General features: G+C 39.5%; 1 protein-coding gene and 1 pseudogene across 3 annotated transcripts in view; one reads left to right on the top strand and one right to left on the bottom strand.

Annotated features, from left to right (window-relative positions):
• RAF1 (Raf-1 proto-oncogene, serine/threonine kinase) overlaps positions 1-18,386 on the top strand; it is an 85,641-nt gene that overhangs the window by 29,964 nt on the left and 37,291 nt on the right. The gene's annotated exons all lie outside the window — the stretch shown is intronic.
• LOC142449278 (ATP-dependent RNA helicase DDX18-like) lies at positions 13,767-18,092 on the bottom strand (annotated as a pseudogene).

The raw sequence follows: 18,386 nt of genomic DNA, 5'->3' as shown, positions 1-18,386 counted from the left end.
CAGTGGAAAGGGGGGAGGGGAAGGGAAAAAAAGGAAAATGAGCTTATTCCAGGAACCCAAGTGGAAGGCGAATTTTGAGAATGACGAGGGCAACGAATGTATAAGGGTGCTTTGCTCAATTGATATATGTATGGATTGTGATAAGAGTTGTATGAGCCCCAATAAAAAGATTTATTAATTAAAAAAATTCTCACTATGTTTTCTGTTCTTAATGTTCTCTACATGATCCATTGTCATGGGATGGTTTGCTAATGAAAACAATTTTTAAAAACATTTAATTAGAGGCTCATACAACTCTTATGACAATCCATACATATACATACATCAATTGTATAAAGCACATCTGTACATTCTTTGCCCTAATCATTTTCTTTTTTTACATTTTATTAAGGGCTCATACAACTCTTATCACAATCCGTACATTCTTTGCCCTAATCACTCTCAAAGCATTTGCTCTCCACTTAAGCCCTCTGCATCAGGTCCTCTTTTTGAAAACAATTTATAACAATAGCTTTAATAATACAAAAGGTGGTACATGGCATAGTTTAGTCAATGTAGTTCATTTAAGTTTCCTATGATTTCCCATTCTTTGGTTTTGGTTTTCTTTACATACCTGTTACTATCACAAGGGGGCAGTATTCACATCAACCACAGCCGAATATAAAAAGATCAGCATTCAGATTAATTTCCCAAGGTACAGATTTTTTTGCAGTAATTGATGATTTTACAGTTATCCATAATCATAATTCATGAAGTGTCATTTTACCTCCAATACGGCTGCTTTCAACACAGTAGCTGCTCTCTACACATGTGTGACTGGTCCACATAAGTACATTATGGTGCCAACCCTGTCACATATTTGGACGTGGTGTATGTGATGGGGTTGGTGCAGTGATGTCATCATGCCGGGTACTTGTATGTGGGTGTATCTGCATGTGGGCGGGTCTGCCTGGAGACAGAGGAGCGGTGTGTCCATTCCTGAGACCGTTGGAAATATGTGTTTTCTGATGGTCTTAGGGGATCCCTGTGTAAGGGTCATTTGACCCAAAGGGGTCACAACCTACAGATTGAGAACCACTGGGTTAGCATGTTATGGATCTTTAGTTCTTGTGCAGATAAACTCTGAAAAGCTTCATGGATTAATCTTGGATTGTTACACTTTTTAAAAACTGTGTTATAGAAAGCAAGAAAACCAAAGTAGGGGTACCAAGTTAATTCTGACTCATAGCAGCAACCCTATAGGAAAGGTTGGAACTGCCCCTGTGGGTTTCTGAGACTGTAACTCTTTACAAATGTAAACAGCCTCTTCTTTCTGCCTCTGACGGTAGTGGTTTACAACTGTTGACTTTGTGATTTGCAGCGCAACAAGTAACCAACTATGACATCAGGGGTCCTGTTTTTGCGGTGCTGTCAATTTTAACTCTCAGTGATCATATGTACTACAGAAAGAAAACACTGCTTGGTCCTGCACGGTCTTCACAATTGTTATATTTGATTCTGTTGTTGGAGTCACTGTGTCAGTCTCCCTTGGCAAGGGTCTTTCTCTTTTTCGCTGCCCCTCTGCTTAACCAAGCATGATGTCCTTTTCCAGAGACATGATGGCATGTCCAATGTACATGAGATGAAGTCTCGCCATCCTTGCTTCTAAAGAGCATTTTGACTTTCCAAGACAGATTTGTTTTTTCTTTTGTCAGTCCATGATACTTGCAATAATCTTTACTAGCACCGTCATTCAAATTCATTAATTTTTCTTCCATTGTCCTTGTTCAGTGTCCGACTTTCACATGTGTAGGAGGTAATTGAAAATGCTATTGCTTGGGTCAGGCAAAACTTTCCCTTTTGCCTTTATATCATCTACCTATTCCTGGTAAATACTATAAATCTGTGGTTTCTGTGATGTCATACAGTATTTATCTTTTTGTAACTTTTTGTATTTGTTCAGCAACTATGTTGTGGCATTGCATCAGGATTTAGTTTATCTTTACAGCTGAGTAATATTCTAATATATGTAGTTAATAAAACACATTTTGTTTATCCATTCATGTATCAATAAACATTTTGGTTGTTTCCTCCTTTTGGCTATTGTGAAAAGTGTTACAATGTCTTATAATCTTTGTCAGTCTGGTTATTTTTTTAAAGGATGGGATTATAAAAATAGTTGAAGTCTTTTAGTGCCTAGGTGGACTTGTTTTTGAGCTTCGTTATGAATTTTTATCTTTCTTTGGGACAAGTTGTCCAGCTAGGGAAGAGCTTCTGGTTTCTGTATTGTGTTCTTTAGTTAAACATGTAGTTTTCGTGGCATCCATGCTCTCGACTGTGCCTGGAATATCTTAGTGTAGATACCCTTTACTAGTCCTGGTGGCCTAGTGGGCCATGCATTAGGCTGCTAACCTCAAGGTGAGTAATTTGAGACTACTAGCTACTCCACTGGAGAAAGGTGAAACTTTCTAATTCTCCCCAAAGATTTACAGTGTCAGAAATACATAGGGCGAGTTTTACCCTCTCTGGTATGAGTCAGCATCAACTCGATGGCTGAGTTTGGTTTTTTGGAGAGAGTAAAGATTGGGCCTTCATATTAGGAGGTTTTCAGGGAGCTGTTTGGAAATTAGGCTTTTGAACTTTATTTTTCTTTGAAGGAGGATTGAAAACCCAAAATCTTATTTAACAATTAACTTGTTGATAGGTGAAATTCTTAGAATTCTTTAATGTGAAATTCTTAGAAAAGTTACATCCACAGGTTTTGGCTTAAATCAGTCCTTTACCTTCTCAACTTTGAGAAGCCCTTGTCACTTCTAAGAAAATGAAGTAGTAGCACAACCATCCTTTTCTGGTTAAACCTCCCCTGCAGTCCCCACCCGCACCCAAATTAAAGATCAGGGGGAAAAAATAGATAGCAACCAGTTGCTTTGTAAAATAAACCTGTATTAAAATTAAAATATAAGCAACAATAACAACAAAAACCTGATTCTAGTTCTCAATTTTTTTTAACTATAGACCTACCAGCCAGTCCACAGGAGAAAGATTAGGCTATCAATTCCTGTACAGCTTTACAGTCTTGGAAACCCAAAAGGGCATATCTATCCTGTCTTATAGCATCTCATTGAGTTGGAATCAACTTTTTAGCAGTTGAGTTTGGTTTTGGCTTAAAACCCCATATGCTTGAAAATGTTTATTTCACATCCTCTGTTAGGATGAATAGGAACCCTGGTGACATTACACGTTGGACTGCTAACTGCAAGGCCAGCAGTTTGAAACCATCAGCTGCTCCCTACGAGAAGAAATTAATTTACTCCCATAAAGAATTACAGTCTCAGAAATTCACAGGGTGCAGTTTTACTCTGTCCTATAAGGTTGCTATGAGTTGAAATAGACTCAGTGGCAGTGAGTTTGGTTTTGAGTATTAGGACAAATAAGGCACACCATTGTAAGATGTAATTTGATTTTAGAATTTTTAAATTTGGGGGCAGGGGATGATTAAGAGAAACTCACACTCATTGCTATCAAGTTAATTCCAACTCAATGAGATGCCCCCATGGGTTCCTGAGACTGTAACTCTTTACCAGAGTATAAAACCTCATCTTTCTCCTGCAGAGTGGATGCCCATTTCAAACTATTGAACTTGAGGTTAGCAGCCCAACTTCGAACCCACTAGGCTACCAAGGAAGGCACCTCTATTGAAGAAAGGCAAAAATAAATGATACCAGTATAATGAATTAGACAAATAATTATCAAATATTTAAAATTAAATTGGATGGGGAGTAATTCAGTGTAGAATTTGGACTTAAAATGCAATTGTGTAAAAGTAGCTATGCCCATGGGCAAGGATCAGGAGTCACAACGAACTCTAAAACCACCATTGTGAAGTCTGGAAAGGACATAAGCAGCCCTGTAGAGTTGTAACTCAGCAAGTAAAGCAGCCCCTTCAAGTGAATTAGGATGATCCCTTTTTCCAGTCTAATTCACTTAATAATGTGAAGCATGGGTTGAACTTCCATGTCCTTTCACCTTCTATGCTGGATTCCCTTGAGAAGGCACCAGCTGTAACAATGATATCATTTACTATGTGCCAGGGCAGTTCATTTTTCAGCCCATACATCTGAACTCCATAATTATTTCTCTAACCCATAGATTCCCAAATGTATTTGGCCTCCTACCCCTTTTGGGGAAGAGAAATGAAATTTCTCAGTTCACATCTGGCAATCAAAAACTTTGATTCAATAGTTCATAACCCAGGATAAAGTATAGGTATCTGCTTTCGCAGGCCACCCCCTCCCCACCATTCCGCAATATCACCCACTTTAGGAAACTGATCTAACTGCTTATGTAGTGTATTTGTAATGTGTCAGTTGGAGCAGCCTTTTTTGATGTAAGATTCCTCAAAATTCAGTCTCTTACTCAATACATGAGACACAGCTGCCTTAGAGTTTTCACTCACTGGCTGCTCTTTCTACTTGGAATGTTCTCCATGCTATATTCAAATTAAACTTTCTGATTCCAACTATCTTGGCTTCATTGTATAAATTGAAACCTGTGTCCTGGAGCACTTATTCAACAACAAAAATTTACTAACATATAATTTACTTTATTGGTGTCCTCCACTATCAGGCAAGCTCTGGGTCAGGGGTCTTTTCTCTTTTTCATGAGGTAGCCCAAGCATTAGTACAGTGTTGTTGTTAGGTGTCATTGAGGCAGTTCTGAATCAGCAACCCTTAAACAGAATGAAACACTGCCTAGCCCTACACCATTCTTAGTCTTCCTTATTCAGTGTCCAACTAGTACTAATATGTATTCATATGGGAGGGAAGTTAAATGATTTGACCAGAGGCCAGTGAGTGACTAAAAGCTGGAAGTAAATTTGAATTCAGATCTATGTATTATCCTTGTGATATTAAAAAATGTTTAGGATGAATACAATTATAGGTGACTTTTCTGGAAGTAAATTTGAATTCAGATCTATGTATTATCCTTGTGATATTAAAAATGTTTAGGATGAATACAATTATAGGTGACTTTTTTCCTTCACCGCCTCCCTAAATTTGTTTCTGGTTTTATAATATTTTAAATAAATGTATACCGAAATAAATTACCGTAATGGTACTAAGCAAGCAACCCTATAAGATTGAAATCTGGCACTTCATATGAGGAGCAGCCTGTCTCATAGATGCTGCTTCTCAAAATTGGCAGTTTGTTGAAACTGTGATTAAAACCTTTGAATACTTTTAACTCTAGATTACTCTATCCGAGTCCTTGGCTCTGTATCTTACAGTGTTACCTTGAGTAATTACACTTAGCCTTTATGGTCCTCAGTTTCATTATCTTCCCATATCAGGATATATATAAATAATGATACTTAATAAGCAAATATCATTATTGCTGCTGCTTATTATAAAGTTTAAATTAAGTGTCTTTTCCTAGTTAGCACAGAATTAAACATAACTATCTTTTCAGCAAATTTGAATGATAAATAAGGTCCCAAAATAACGAAAACTCAAAACTCACTACCACCCAGTCAACCGACTCAGGGTAACCCTATAAGGCAGGGGTTCCCAATATGTAGATCGCAATCTACTAGTCGATCGCAGATGTAGTGTGGGTAGATCATTTAATTGATATACAGCACAGCGAATCAGATGCAATCTTATGTGTCAAACGCATGTTCAAACAACTGCGCTAAGTGCAGCAAAACTGACAAGCTAAGTTATCGCTAATTATCTTAGACCTTGTTTTTTTCCCTCTTAAAAGTAAGAAAGGCTATTAAAATGAGTGGGGGAGCTGGACCAATTAAGAAGACAGAAACGTATCACTTTCATATGGAATGGGAGATTTTGACACTACAAGCCGACATTCCAAAGCGCACGAACAGTTCTGGAATTTACCCACAGAGGGAAAGTACACAAACATGTGCTACCTCCTGGACTGCATTATTTGGGTCTACTTATATGAGTCAGCCTTTTCTCACATAAAGATCATTAAGTCCAAGTACCGTTCTACCATGACTGATGATCATTTGGAAGTGTGCTTGAGGATGGCTGTCAGCAGCTACTGTCCGGACTATGCATCCCTGGGTCATCCCATTCTGTGCAAGTCATCAGAGTAAACTCAGGTAATGACAAAAAATGTACATAGTTAATTGTGTTGTGTTGTGCAATATGGACTCATGCAGTTTTGAAAGGTACATAAACACATTGTACACATAAAGATTTCTCAATGAATTTATGAATAACTAAAAATAAATATGTTTTGCATTTTTGCAGTTGGTAGATAATTTTGACTTGGTCATTTTATAAGTAGCTTGCATACTGAAAAAGTCTGAGCACCCCTGCTATAGGGCAAGGTAGAACTCCCCCAGTGGATTTCTGAGACTAAATCTTTTCAGGAGTAGAAAGCCTCACTTTCTCCCACAGAGCTATTGCTGGTTTCCACCTGCTGACTTACAGTTAGCCGTTTAACTTGTAACCACTACACCACCAGGGCTTCTAAAATTATAAGCAGCACTGGAGAACAGAATCAAAGTGTAATAAACTGAGGGGTTTTGTGTTGTTTTCACTCACTGTACCACCAGGGGTCCTTTAACCTCTTAATTTAAACATGATTAACACGAGACCATCTTCCTTCCAACTGTGATTAGGTTACATGGTTTATATAATTATATATTATATATAGTATATATTATATAATGATAAATTATTATCATTATTAATAATTTATACTGATCAATATTCGTGAACTTTACCTTTTTACAAGAAAGAACTATTGTTTCCTATAGTGCTTATACTGTAAAGTTTCATTTCCTGAATTATTTTGCCCTTGTTGGATTTTTTTCCCCTCCTCAAAGAGGCTTGCCTCTGCTTTCTCATTTCTATCACTTCTTTTACTACCTTTGCCACTGTGGGCTCTTCTGTTTCCTACCCATTGAAAGTGTTATTTTTCAGCTTCCAAAGAAAATGTTTCCCTCAGCTATGGTAGTGTTGTGGTGGAACTCTTGTTTACTGAACTTCATGTAGATTCCCTCCCCTATTCGTCTTTCTCCAAACTGAACACACCATGTTGTCCTCATCTGCATTCTTACAACATTTTTCTTTTTAACCTTATAGATGGCATGAGATAAAGTCTTTGTACAGTATTAAAACCTGAAAATGTGCAAAAGCAAGTTTCTGGAGGCTACCATTGAGGGCAACTCCTCAGAATTTTATGTCTCTATTGAAACTCAAGCGCTCTGTAACAGCGGCTCACTGATGAACCTTCTGCTAGAGCCAGCACAGAAAGACATTTTCTGCCCTCTATAGCTGACACCCTGGAATCAGACTTCCAGCCTCCTGAACTGTGAGAATACATTTCTGTTTGCTAAAGCCACCACTTGGTGGTATTTCTGTTATATCAGCACAAAATAACTTAGATGATAGGTTTAAGTACTATTTTGAGAAATTTGGGGTTCAGGGTGCACATACATTGTTGTTGTTAGGTATCATCTAGTCGGCTCAAAACAACCCCAGTTGTGTGGGAAACAAATTCTGGATGCTGCCAGCGGAAAGGTTGAAACTTGAAGCTTGAATTCTATCCAGAAGCTCATTGGAAGATCTAGCCCACTGATCTACTTCTGAAAAATAAGTTGTTGAAAACTTTAATGTAGAACACAATGTTGCCATGAGTCAGTCAATCAATTTAACATTGATTACATTCTTGGAGTCGTGCAACCATCCTCACCTTTTTTTTTCTGAGTAGTTCATCTCCCATTAGCTATCTTTTAAGTTTCCTACCTAATCTTTTGGGTTACTGTTGTCATTGATCCCATTTAGATAGGTATTAAAGCTCAAAGCAGAAATTTTTTACTGGTTAAACTAAACTGTTTGGTTTCAAAATTATGCCAGGAGCTATTTTGAGTTTAAAGATTATTTCAGAGTAATAGTTCTAGGAGTTCATCAAACTTCTATGGCTCCAGAAAGTCTGTATTCCATGGAGATTTGATATTCTGTTCTATATTTTTCTCATTTTTTTTATCAAGACTTTTCTATAGAATCTTTAATCCAAATGTTAACTAATGGTAGCCAGGCACCATCCAGTTCTTTTGCTCTCCTGGCAACGAGGCATTTGTTCATGGAGGCCATTAGCTACACATTTCATGTACTGCTCGTATTTTCCTTTGTCGCTAGTAGGTATCACTTCTACTGAGAATGGCCACTTGCAAAGTTCTGAAACCCATGACCCTATGCAGTGAGCTAGGACAGAAGGTTGAATATGTTGTTAGACCAGTTACTGAGATGTCCCATGAAACTATGGCCCTCAGCCTCCAAATCTCAGGGAACCCAAATCTCATGAGGTTTTTGTTGTACATAGCAACCTCAGTAACTATTCCCCTAGTCCATGCTTTATTGATTCTAAGTATATCACACAACTTTTGCCAATTCAACTTTATACAGATATACAGCTTAGGGAGAAATCTACATATAACCTCCTCCCTGGGGGAGAGATAGTGGAGAAGTGGGTGAAGGGAGACGTTTGACGGTGTAAGATATGACAAAATAATAATTTATAAATTATCAAGGGTTCATGGGGGAGGAGGGAGCGGGGAGGGAGGGGAAAATGAGCTGATATCAAAGGCTCAAGTAGGAAGCAAATGTTTTGAGAATGATGTTGGCAACAAATGTACAAAGTGCCTGACACAATGGATGGATGTATGGATTGTGAGAAGACTTGTATGAGCCCCCAATAAAATGATTTACAAATATTTATAACATTTACATTAGTGAACTGTGCAGCCCTAACCTTAATCAGTGCAGTTTTTCCATCCTCATAATCTGAAACTGAGTGCTCCCTAAGCAATAACTTTCCCAGTGCCTCTCCCTTTTCTCCCTGGTAAACACTGATAAACGCTGGTTTTTGACTATTCTTTATATTTAAGTGTGGTCTTACTGTATTTGTCCATTTTTAATTGGCTTTGACTCAACATAATGTCTTCATATTCTACCGATCTTGTAAAACAAATCAGGATTTCATTTCTCTTGCTGGTTGAGTAGTATTCCATTTTATGTATGTACCATATATTTTCATTATGGAAAAAAAAGATGTAGCACTGCCTGACCTTTGTAACTAACTTCACAAGGGAGTGGAAGGAGAATCAAGAACAGCAGCAGCAACCCAAGGCCAATTTCTGTGAAGTGAAGGTCAAACGTACCTTCCCTTTCCAACAGTATTATCAGTTCACCTCTCCAAGTTTGGGAATTTGTTGCAAAAACCACAGGAAGCTAACTGAAAATGCTTAGAGTTGTGGAATATGTTATTAACAGGCTGCAAGTTGGATCAGGGTCAGAAAGCCAAGTAGATAAAATCTCCCTTCTACAGTGTAGGGTTCCTCTTGGTCCCCTGAGGACATCTTCCTCTCAGCCCCCTCTGGACAGATCTAATTTTGACCTCCTCAGGACAAGCCTTCTCTTCTGTTCCATCCAAGCTTGGACTAAGCATCTGCACAGCGTGGTCAAGTGTTGGAGCTCCTTAGTTGCACCAGTAAGTGCCCAGAGGTATGCTACTCTGCCACTGGGCCTCCTGCCTGAAGACACAGGCTCTCTCTTTGTGGGTTGGCAAGCCCACGAGAGCTACTTAGCTAGGCTGGGTAGCCTGCTGCTTGAACTTGCACAGTTCTCTTACTTGCTGCACTTCTCACCATCTTGTTTCCATCTCCAGTGTTAAAACTCTTTTTCTCTTATGCCTAAGCGGTTATTCATGCAGAGATCCTGGGTTCAAAGGACACATTCTGTCCCAGCTTTTCTTCTTGATATTAATGAGGTCCCCCCCTTTTTTTTTTGCCTCTGGAATGCCTCATTTTAAGCCTAACCCTAGCAGGATAACAAAGTTAACCAATCCCCACAATAGGGTTCTGTATAACTTTTATCTCACTCCTACAGGAGTTCCATATGACTTAAATTATTATTAGCAGTGATGTTCAGCTCATCTCCGTGGTTGGCCACAGGCATCTTATTTGCATAGACCCACCAGTTATTTTGTAGGAGTCACAAAACCATGGATGGCTAGAAGGGCCACATTAAGTAATTCACTGTACCAAATTTATCTGTTTATGGGAATTTAGTTTATTTCTACCTTTTGACTATTATGAATATTGCTGCAGCAGTGAACATTGGTGTATAAGTAGCATTTGCGTTTCTGCTTTCAAGTCTTTTGGGCATATGCTTAATGTGCATTATACAATTGATGTATGTATGGATTGTGATAAGAGTTGTATGAGCCCCTAATAAAACGATTAAAAAAAAAGAATGGAATTGCTGGGTCATATGGTAATTCTATTTTTAGTTTTTTGAAACTGCCACACTGTTTTCCACAATAGCTTTATTTACTATTTTGCATTCCTGCCAGTAAATTGAGAATGCTCCCATATCCTGGCCATTGTGTCAGTTCAATACAATAGTAGAAAAAAATGGAGGAAGCAGATTGTAAGGTAGGATCTGGGCTTTTTGATTTCTGAGGCATTCTGTGTGTTTGGGTGTGGGAGGCAGAGACCAGGTGGATCAGGAATGCTGAAGGAAACCAGTTGAACCTGAATTCTAGAATAGGCTGGAAGAATTCATGTTAAGTAAATTGTAGACTTCTTAAATAATTTATAAAGTTTATCATAATAACATTTTCTTTTTTGGCACATGAAAAGTAAATAAAGTTCATTTTGGTGTGCAGAATACAAATTCTCTAAATATTTAAGGTTGGGGCCTTTTATAATTAAAAAAACCTTTTGTATATATGAAGAAGGTTATTTAAAAAATATTTTCTCCATTGGATAGAGGTGAAAATTTAAAGTTCCCATATAGGTTTTCTGTTATCAAAGTTATCTTCAAATGGCATACTTTAAAATCCTCTTAAAGAATACACCTTTATGGGAGGATTGCATTGATTTTTTGATATTTGGTTTACTTTTAATACTAGACAGCATGTAGATACTTAACGATTTGAAAATGTGTTAAGAAAGTGTGTTGACTACATTCTTACATTATGGAGAATATAATTTTGGTAGTAAAGTCTAATAGTCTCCCTAATTCAATGTAAAGTAAAACATACTCCCTTTCAATTTAAAGTTTGAAAGTTTTCTTTTCAAAACATTTACTCAGGAAAACCAAGTAAGATTCTAAAAATAACTTTTAGATTATATTTTTCCTGGATAAAACTGTCTTAGATAAATTTATTTAGCCCTTTCCTGTGAGATTGATAAGCATATACTTAACCCAATGTTGTTTGAATTGTTTTACCTTGTTTTCTGAGGTAGTTTGCAGTTTATTGATACTACAGTCAATGTTGCAGTATTTATTTCCAGTGCCTGTGTAATACTGTTTACCCAATTCCCCCGTTTCTCTTTTTTCCCTTTGAGTTTTGATGATCAAATGGTTAATGAATTCAAATCTTTGACAACAAAGTGCAAATAGGGAAAGAATGCTGTTAAGTATAGAAGTAAGTTGATATCAACCTCTAAAACAAATCAAAACAACAAAATAAACCAACTGCTCAATAGGGTTTCAAGGGCTGTGATCTTTTATTGAAGCAGGCTGCTACATGTTTCTGATGTGGAGTTGCTAGTGGGTTCAAACCACCATTTCAGTTAACAGCCCTGTGTTGCCAGGGCTCCTTAATTTACTATTAGGATGTTATAAATGTAAAACACTAAGTATAATATGAATGGTAACCACTAAAGCAGTGGTTCTCAACTTTCCTCATGCCGTGACCTTTTAATACAGTTAATACAGTTAATACAGTTCTTCATGTTGTGGTGACCCCCCAACCATAACATTATTTTCGTTGTTACTTCATAACTGTCATTTTGCTACTATTATATGAAATGGCCATTCGACCCCCAAAGAGGTCATGACTCACAGGTTGAGAACAGCTGTGCTAAGGTATTCCTTAATGTACATTGCTTTACATTCCTTAATTAAATTCCTTTACATTCCTTTAAAGTCCTTAAAGAATAAACATCTGAAAACAAACAAAAAAAGTGACTTCTGAAAACCATACAGCAGCAATCTTCAGTAGTTACTGGGAAACCCTAATGAGAAAGGCTCAGTAGCAACCCTTGCTTTGCAGATGCTAAAACCTTGCTTGAGGAAAGCAAGGAGAACTTGTGGAAAATCAGAGCTGCCCAACCTTCAGTACGGATTCCACTGAAACACGAAGAAACGAAAATCCTCACAACTAGACCAATAAAGAACATCGCGATTGAAGGAAAGATTGAAGTTGTTAAGGATTTAGTTTTACTTGGTTCCACAGTCAACGTGGATGAAAGCAACAGTCAAGAAATCTTAAAGGGCATTGAACTAGAATTGATTCCAACTTATAGCAGCCTCATAGTGTTTCCTGCAAATCTTTACATGAGCAGACAAGCTTCTCTTCCAGTCTGAGCAGCTGGTGGGTTTAAATTGCCGATGTTGTAGTTAGCAGCACCCCACCTAACCCACAGTGCCATCGACGTTTTTAAAGTGAAGGTATAAGGGAGTAGAGAGTTTAAACAGGAGTGACAAATGAATTGCGTTTCTTAAATTGTGTATATAGATTCTTACTAGTAGAGTCATTTCAGGCTAGTGAGATGCTTACTAGTAGAATCGACTCTCTTTTCTTGTCTACTTCTCTCTCATCTGATTCAAAACAACTTTTCCCCTTCCTATTTGGCTGGGGAAATGGTCTAAGGGTGGAAAAACTGAATGTGTCAAACTAACAGTAACCTGGATATAGAACCTAGAAGTCAGGACCCAATTATAGATAGATGCCAGAGGAGGAGACCACATCACTGCAAAGTACGGACTGTGGAATCTCGTCCTTCTCCTCCCCCTGACAAATTTAATGTAGGTTTTAATCTAAGTTTATAGTGTGAAAATAAAATGCCTTCATAATTCTATTGAGTTAATTATACTTCATTTATAGTTTATAATTCTATATTTCCCCCCACATCTTTACAATTCTTGTTTTCTCTCCATCTTTCTAGGTTAACATAGAAAAGGTTCAAGTTGTGCTTTAAAAAATTTTTGTTTTGAGTATCTTGTACATTTTTGTACATATAGACCATCATTTCATCCCATGGATATTAACATAATTTTCTATTAAGTATTTGGTTTCCCTGCATTTTTTCAAGAATATGAACAATACTGCAATGAATATTTTAAATGTATATTTTTGTTCAAAAGAAAATATCATAACAAAGATTTAAAATATTCCTTTTCTTTGACCACGGTTTAATTGTTTTCCATGCCCCTCCCCTGAAAAGAGGGTGGTGTTTGCTGAAACAGTCAGTCCTCAGGGCTTCCAGTTTAAATTCTTGATAAATCAGTCCAGATCCTTAAGGCGACAAAACTTCACAGTTTAGGCCAAGATGAAGAAAATCTGTTAGATCTCTTGGTCCTTGGCTCCGCATGAGAAAGAATTCACACCACAGCCTGTTTTGTCATCCAAGTGAGTTTTATGAGAGTAGACGTAGTTTCCGGTTTAAACAGGCACCCACCGGGTGCCCTTACCCTATGCAGCCTGCCTAGAAGCTGCTTGGAAAGTCATATGGTCGGTTCCGGGGTCCTGCCTTTTTTAGTTATTCGGTGGGGAAACGTGGTGGATAACCCTGGTTGACCCCATTGGTTGACTTGAATTCACCTAGCTTAGGTGGGCCAGTCCAGGTACAGCACCCACCCAGGTAGGTGTACCTTCCCTTGCCCAAAGCTCAGACCTCTGAGCATGCATAATGGATACCCCAGTCCCTAGGCTCACTACCTCACAAATCCATTTCAGGACATTTATTCAGGTGAAGGAAGGTGTGTCTTCAGAGAGAACTACCTGCTGTCAGATAATTTCTTGTTAATATTCTTAAAGATCTTGGGACTTTTCAACCTCTTTGGTTTTCACATGGGCAAATCCACCACTTCCTCACTTTTGTTTGCCTTCATTGCTGTTCATGTTCAGATCAACAAAGAGGTACTTTGACACCCACCCATGCAGAGCCACTTGAGGCAAATTTAAATGATTAACGTTACAAATTTGCTTCAGAGAGTAGGGATCATATGCTCAAATGTATGACTTACTGGGCTGACTTATGAAGGAAGTAGTTATTTTAAATAATTTTTCCAAGCTAAGACTGAATTTCGGAAAATTTGGATTGGGAAAACTCAAACTTCACTTAGTTGAACCTTGATTTGCTTCAAGTGATGAAGGAAACCCATTTCTTCAGGTGCAAAATGAGCAAGGTGGCAAATGTCCTCTTCAGTTTAAGCCCCTAAATGGTTTTTTACCCACGTGATGAATGTACTCCTTAGGGCTGTGTGTTGTGACCCCTTTGGGAGCGAACGACCCTTTCACAGGGGTTGCCCGATTCTTAACAGAAGCAAAATTACTGTTATGAAGTAGCAATGAAAATCATTTTATGGTTATGGGGTCACCACAACATGAGGAACGACTAAAGGGTCGTGGCATTAGGAAGGTTGAGAACCACTGCTGTAGGGTCATCTGAAGGGTGATACTGAACAATCCAGTTGACTTCAGCAATGCCCAGCCCTCAAGCTGCCACATTTGGACACCATATCCCTGAATCTGCTTTGCAGAATTGAAAAACCATGGTGGTTTTTCACTTATTTTGCTCTGTTTTCCATAAAAAGTCAAAACATGCAAATTAATGTAATTCAGCAGTTCATGGTGGGACTTACCAGACTGGCAGGATGAAAAGAACACCGTTAGGTCCTTCTTTTGTTTTTTGTTAAGGTATGTAAAGAACAGAAAGAATCTCTTTTCAGAGGGATCTTTTTTCAAATATTTTTTACCGTGTTTCCCTGCTCAAGACCATCCATGATTGCATTGGCTTTATCATCATCAACACCAAGGCTTCTTTTTCAGAGAACTACTCGGCACGAGTTTGAGTAGCAGAAGAAAGCATGATCTGTCAGCATTCTGGTAGAAGATTAATACTTTGCTTTAATTCCTCTTCAAATCCAACATCCCAAATACAACCAGTTTCATCAATAACCATGCACTATATATATTTTTTACATCAACCCTGGGATGTTCTGCATATGGTTCAGGAAGCCTCCCGATATGGCTACAACGATGTTGATTCCATTAGTTGCCCCCACCCCGTGATCAGCCCATACTTGTGAAAGTGGTAGGCCATTATTAGCTCCTTCAACACACCAAAAGTCTGCATGTCCATTTCCCTAGTAGGTAAGAGAATAAGAACAACTGTTTCATTCCTGGGAATGAATTTTAACTTAACAGTGAGTTCAACTATAGGGATGAGAAATGCAAGGGTTTTACTGCTGCCTGTTTTTACAGCTGCTAGGAGATCCTTACCTTCCAGAAGTGGTCTAATTAAAAAGATTTTTTTTACATTTTATTAGGGGCGCATACAACTCTTATCACAATCCATACATATACATACATCAATTGTATAAAGCACACCCGCACATTCTTTGCCCTAATCATTTTCAAAGCATTTGCTCTCCTCTTAAGCCCTTTGTATCAGGTCCCCTATTTTCCCCCCTCACTCCCCGCTCCCCCCTCCCTCATGAGCCCTTGATAATTTATAGAATCTTATTTTGTCATATCTTTCCCTGTCCAGAGTCTCCCTTCCCCCCCTTCTCGGCCGTCCATCTCCCAGGGAGGAGGTCACATGTGGATCCTTATAATCAGTTCCCCCTTTTCAACCCACTCACCCTCCACTCTCCCAGCATTGCCCCTCACACCCCTGGTCCTGAAGGTATTGTCCACCCTGGATTCCCTGTGCCTACAGCTCCCATATGCACCAGTGTACAACCTCTGCCCTATCCAGTCCTGCAAGGTAGAATTCGGATCATGGTAGTTGGTAGGAGGAAGCACCCAGGATCGGGGGAAAGCTGTGTTCTTCATTGGTACTACATCGCACCCTGACTGACCCATCTCCTCTCCTAAACCCCTCTATGAGGGGATCTCCAGTGGCTGACAAATGTGTCTTGGGTCTCCACTCTGCACTTCCCCTTTCATTCACTGTGGTTGGTATACACACACACACACACACACACACACATATATGTCCTTATTTATTTATTTATTTTTGCATGATGCCTTATACCTGGTCCCTTTGGCACCTCGTGATCGCCAGGCCCGGTGTGCTTCTTCCATGTGGGCTTTATTGCTTCTGAGCTAGATGGCCGCTTGTTCATCTTCAAGCCTTTAAGACCCCAGACACTATCTCTTTCGATAGCCGGGCACCATCAGCTTTCTTCACCACATTTGCTTATGCACCCATTTGCCTTCGGCGATTGTATCATGGAGTTGTGCAGCCAATGAAATGATTTTTTGTTCTTTGATGCCTGATAACTGATCCCTTTGGGACCATGAGATCACACAGGCTGGTGTGCTTCTTCCATGTGGGCTTTGTTGCTTCTGAGCTAGATGGCCGCTTGTTTATCTTTGAGCCTTTAAGACCCCAGACACTATCTCTTTTGATAGCCGGGCACCATCAGCTTTCTTTACCACATTTACTTGTTCACCCGCTTTGGCTTCAGCAGTTGTGTCAGGAGGGTGAGCATCGTAGAGTGCCAATTTAATAAAAGAAAGTATTCATGCATTGAGGGAGTGCTTGAGTAGAAGCCCAAGCTCCTTCCGCCACCTTAATACTAAACCTATAAATATAGACATAGATCTATTTCCCCATCCTCATATATATATTTGCATGTACATGTCTTTGTCTATACCTCCATAAATGCCCCTTGACTCCTAGCTCTTTCCTCCATCTCCCTTGACTTTCCTCCTGCCCTACTACCATGCTTCATCACCACCTGGGCTAGAGTATACCTCTTCTCTAAGCAACCTTACCCTTGATCATTTCCCACCAGGCCTGCCACTCCCCCCTCACTACCATTTTGGGTTCCATGTTTTTCCCTTGTCCCTGTGTTTGTTAACACCATTTCCTTACCCCCCCACCTCCCCTTACCCTAAGTCCCCCCGGAACTGTCTGTCCCATTGTTTTTCCTCCAGATAGTTCATCCAGCCGGTCCTATTCAGACAGACCTGTGGAGACACTAACATGCACGAAAACAAGACAGAGGAAAACAAAGCAACAGTATACAACCAGACAACAAAACAACAACAAACCACTGACAAAGAACAAAACAAAACACATCACGAAAGAAGAGTTTGTAGTTAGTTCAAGGGTTGTTTGTTGGCCCTTAGGAGTGTTTTCCAGTCCAGTCTGTTGGGGCACCACGCCCTGGCCCCAAAGTCCACTTTCAGCATTCCCTGGGGACCTTGCCACTCCATTCCCTTGCTGTTCCGCTGCACTCTCCCAGTGCTTTGCCTCGGTGTGGTGGGATCAGGTCAGGTGCAATTCCCACACTGTGTCTCCGGTGAAGTCCCCTGTATCGCCCTTGGTCACTGAGGAGCATCATGTGTCATAGTGGGCCCAACCATGTTGTTCTCTCTGTGGACTGGCTGCTCTACTCAGGAACATCATCCTCACGGCCTGGTGGGCCAGGCTGTGTTCCACTCTTTCCTCCTCCCGCTTATCTGCTCTGATCAGATATGTCCATTTCCTGAAGCTGCAGAATCAGTGTCGTCCTTTGAAACAAATTCTTCTCGGGGGAAGGGCAGGAATCTACTTAATTTTTGGTGCTGGGGCCAGCCTCCCAGACCTCTCCACTGGTTCCCTGGTCTAATATTTTTATGTTGAATTTCAGCCATATTTGTTAGGCCCTTTTCTTTAGTCACCCTCAGTGTTTTCATGGACAAGTTGTTCTACAGAAGTAAATGAAGTATGTCCACATGCAGGCTGGGTATGTTCCAGGGGCAGTCTAGGTACTTCATGATTACCTTCCTCCTCCTCATCTGGCTTTTACACTCTTGTTTCTGCGTCTGCTGGAACCTTGCTTGACCCAGCATTCTTTAGGCTCTTCTGTGTCTTTTATTTTTGCTTTTTAAAATTAGGTCCTGCAGCATCCTCCATTTTTCTTCTTTTTTAGTTAGGAATTGGGAAGCTGTGTTGTTGCTTCCCAATTGGGTAAAATGACAGATTCCTTGGGAGACTTTTTAACTTTTACATTTTCTACTGTTTCTTCAGACATGTCTCCATTTTGGGTTCTTGAGAATCCTGCCTTCATAGACGGTTTTAGGGCTTTTTAATCTTTTTCATCTCCCACTGTTGGTTGATGCACATCTCCATTTTGTGCTTCTGATAATGCACATACTTGATGCCCTCTGTAGCTTTAAGTTTTGTTACCACATTTCAGCTTCCGCTTCTCGATCTTCTACTGGAGTTTTCATTAGTAGGTGAGTCATGATGTTGGAGAAACTCCTTCACTCCTGAACTGCAGCATGCATCCTCGGTTCTTGGTTGAGGTTCAATGCGTATCTCTTCATACACTTTTCTTTAGGGTAAATTCTCAGAGTTTTAT

The sequence above is a fragment of the Tenrec ecaudatus genome, chromosome 5 (genome assembly GCF_050624435.1).
Source record: "Tenrec ecaudatus isolate mTenEca1 chromosome 5, mTenEca1.hap1, whole genome shotgun sequence".
NCBI lineage: Eukaryota > Metazoa > Chordata > Mammalia > Afrosoricida > Tenrecidae > Tenrec > Tenrec ecaudatus.
The sequence above is the reverse complement of the archived record's forward strand: the minus strand, read 5'-3'. Positions and strand labels throughout refer to the sequence as shown.